The sequence below is a fragment of the Haliotis rubra genome, unplaced genomic scaffold, assembly GCF_003918875.1.
Source record: "Haliotis rubra isolate DU_JTF1 unplaced genomic scaffold, ASM391887v1 Scf31, whole genome shotgun sequence".
NCBI lineage: Eukaryota > Metazoa > Mollusca > Gastropoda > Lepetellida > Haliotidae > Haliotis > Haliotis rubra.
This window is the reverse complement of record NW_025766980.1, coordinates 2,038,047-2,042,405: the sequence shown is the minus strand read 5'-3', so window position 1 is coordinate 2,042,405 and position 4,359 is coordinate 2,038,047.

Sequence of the window (4,359 nt, the reverse complement as noted above, 5' to 3'; positions counted from 1 at the left end):
ACAGATTAACATCGCATTTCTTTATCATCATCAGATGGTGTGATCATGTCAGTGATGCACTTTGCCGTCTTTAACATTGCAACAGCATTTCATTTATTCAGTTCACAGAACATGGTTCGATGTCCGAGTGATGTCGCCCTGCTTAACAGATGCCGTCTTTGAGCATTTCAATCATCAGTCACAGAACATGGTGTGATGATCAGTGTGGGTTGCACTTCTTTAATAGATATTTGCACATCTATTATATTTATATATGTTCTCACAATTGAGAAAAACAGTGTGCATGATCGTGGGTTGGACACAGTATCACCATCATTTTTACAAGGGATTATTTGCACAGAAGGATGAACTGGCGCACATTTTCAGTAAGATGCTAGGTGCTTGGAGTGGCCATGTTGTGGAAGGTGCTGCATCTAGATGACAAGAGTTGTGTCCCTTTACCATACCTGGATCTGCAAATCCAAAGTTATCCTTGGTCATGTAAGTTTAGCTTACATCTTGCTCTGACATGTGATCAAACAGAAATCCTGACTCACACAATGTTGCCCTCCGCAGGAAATGTGACAACACAAGATTCATCTCCAATAAAAATCATCTTGAAAATGAGTAGCTGGAGAAAAATGGATAGGTGACTGAAAATTTTGGCTTGGAATGTTTTTATTAGGATTTATTAGTTGTTTAATGCTTCATATTCCAACTTTATGCTGGAGGATGTAAGTGGTAGAGTCTGCGCCAGGCAGACATGTGGTTGAGAGCGTGAGCAACACTCCATGCCAGGGGTCATGATGACATACAATACACCAAGTGACAGATCGTGAACAGTGAATCATTTGCTCACCTCCTACCATCAGCATAAGTTGCTTGAGACCATTTCTGATGTATAAGGAAACAAGATCGTTAATCTATTATAATTGTCAATACCAGATCTCACATTATCAGGGACCACTTCATATATTGATGTGCTGTTGCCATGGTTACAGAGTCTATTGTATAAATGTATGATATCTCACATTATGTTGTATATTGCATCAGGGTTGATTGCATCATCTGTCTCATCATGTTAACATGTCACATTTCATATCTGTATTTTCTTATTACTTGTTGAACTCTTTATGTTGATGAGGATGACAAACCCTTCTTTACCATCAGCAAACAAATCTGATATAATTCCCCTGTTTGGGTAGAGCTGACAAACTGTTAGAAGTCATGTCAGGTGAATTCCTTATCAGCTGATCAATATCAAGGCCTCAACATTGATTGAAGTGATCGAACCATCAACACCTGTATCTTGAAAAAGGGACAGGTGTGAATATAGAGGATGAAAGTTGTTCTATCTATGTTGTGGATATATTCAGTCTCGACTAAAAGGGTTTGTTATCGAGGGAACATTTGTTTTCTTGTTGATTTATAAAATGAGGTGTCTATAAGTAAATGAAAACAATCTGACACAAATGTTTTGCTCAAGAACAAAACTGCTTTCTTCATCTAAATCGGGTGGGGACTTTGTTCAGTGTTCACCTGACAATAGTTTGCCAGGTCTCCACACAGAGAGTAGCGCTATTGAGAAAATGATGTATGTTAATGCATGTTTTAGGACAGGATTCATGTCGAGGTGAGCAGTGATAATTCCCTTAAATGTACTGGATCTGCTCACTAAGCAGCCATTGTGTCTGACTTGTCTAGTCCAGCAGTCATTGTGTCTGACTTGTCTAGTCCAGCAGTCATTGTGTCTGACTTGTCTAGTCCAGCAGTCATTGTGTCTGACTTGTCTAGTCCCAAAGGTTTTCTTTGCCACGGATGATATATGCTTTGTGTCACTAGTCAAAAAATATTATATATTTTGTCTGAATCTGTGATACACTTTAGTAATTTATATGCATGTAACGGAAGGCAGCTGTTTAGAGAGTGAACATAATAGTAGCTAGCCCTTCACCACAGACAGTGATGTTACTGAAAGTACAATCTTATCTCCTATACTAGTTCTAGAGCTAAATCACCTTCATGCAGGTGGTCCCAGGTTCATAAAGTGCTAGCTGTGCTGTGACTTTATAAACTCCCATACTTCAACAGACTGCTGACAGCTGTAGAGCTCAACCCACTTTTGGGAAGTGGTCCCAGATACATTTAGTGCCTGCTGTGCTGTGACTTTATTTCATATCACAACATTTTAGAGTCCTGTATTATGATAATTTTTAATATATGATTTTGCAGATCACTGATTATAAAACTTATATACTCTTCAAGAAAAAGAAACTTGACATGCTGTTTTGGAGTTTACTTACTGAGTGCATATAACTGATTCAAACATGACATCATTGCTCAGTTACAGTAAAATCATCTCTTTACAAATTTCCAAAACATGATTATCCAGAAAGTGTTTGGTAAAACCACAGAGGGCTATTAAAGCCACTTGGTCAGAGTAAAATGTCAGTATCTGGTGTGACCACCATGAGCATCGATAACAGCTTGGCAGCGGTGACCCATAGAAGAAAGGAGATGCCGAATGCTGTCTTGAGGAATGTTTTGATACACTTGCTGAAGTGCTGTGTGCAGATCTTGTAGTGTCTGAGGTGGCGGATTACGCTGGCGCAAGTCGTCGATTAAGAGTATCCCATTGATGTTCAATGGGCGACAAATCCGGTGATTGAGAAGGCCAAGGTAACAACTGAACATTGCTGGAGGAAGACCTGTCAAACATGTGCAACGTGAGGTCGAGCATTGTCATGTCTCAACCGGATGTAGCGATCCTGGGCGGCGGTGGTAACTCCAGGTCGACCTGACCTGGGTCTGTCATTAACACTCCCAGTATTTTTGTATCGGGTCCATAGGTATGAGATGGTCTGTCAGTCTTTTTATTCTCTTGTCGTCTGTAGTGGCTCAAAGCAATGCATGTGGAGTACCATTGATGTGGCTTTTCAAAGCCTACAGTCATAGGTTTCAGCTCAGAGTGATACACAATTTCATGATGCTCATGCATTTCATGTAGGGCGTAAAGGTCCGGGTTAGAATGAACCTTCAGTAACCCATGCTTGTCGTAAGAGGTGACTAACGGGATCGGGTGGTCAGGCTCACTGACTTGGTTGACACATGTCATCGGTTCCCTATTGCGCATATCGATGCTCATGCTGTTGATCACTGGATTGTCTGGTCCAGACTCGATTATTTACAGACCCGCCATATAGCTGGAATATTGCTGAGTGCGGCATAAAACTAAACTCACTCACTCATGTAGGGTGCATTTTAGCGATTCACTACAGACATGAGTGTAACTATACGTTTTTGTTAGGTTCTATTTTCAAATGTTTTGTCGTTGGCAACCATTCCTCCACATGCTGGGATTCAGGATGGATTGGTTTGTGTCAAATATTTTCCTAAAATTCAAATTTGTCCTATGTCAAGTTTCTTTTTATGAAGAGTATATTTAAACAGGTCAGATGGCTCAGTAGTTGAAGGCACTGCATTTAGCTGCGGAGTTGTCTCCCTTTAGGTACCAGATACCTATGATCATGTGGTCAAAGCCCCGATTTGCTCTGATGATGCTTCTGGGTTTGTCAGCACCATTTCTAACAAATATGGTAAACATCTAAGAACCTGTACAACTTTGGGCTTTCGAAAGTGTATGCGGATGCTAAGAGATATAATGTAAACAATACTGCCTCAGCGTGAATACCCTACTGACACATTATATTGACTCCGAGCGTTAAGCATATGTGCGCATGGCGCGGCCGGGATCGGCTGGTAGCATGGACAACATGAAGCATTATGAAGTACTGTGTGAACTACTCCAGTGTCCAATATCACACATACATTCCATTTATTTAACATGTTCTACTTAATGATTTGTGACTGATACTGAAGTTACTGCTATTCAGTTTGTACATTTTACAATGTAGTTGTATATCTTTACTTTTGTTTTGTACAGCATGTAAATAAAAGTATTACTCCTATGGGTTATGTCTGTGTCTATGTGCAGTGGTGCTTGTGTGTCGCCAACACCTGCAGCACCAGTTTACATAACTACTGACATTCTGGCAAATATCCAGCCTTTTAAGGATGAGAAGAAATAATAATAAAATAATTTTTTCTACAAAATGGTAAATAACTTAACGCCTGGCTATCTAATCAGTCTTGTTCCTCCTTGTGTATCTGATTCAAACCAATACAACTTAAGAAATCGTGAATAACATTCAAACTATTAATTGCAGAACAAGTAATTACAAAAACTCGTTTTACCCGAGCACTATTAAACTATGGAACAACTTTACCCCAACATCTTACTCAATTAGAGTCCCTGTCCAGTTTTAAAAGACGACTGAGGACTATTAATCCACCTGGTATATGTTTCAATCTCAACTATGG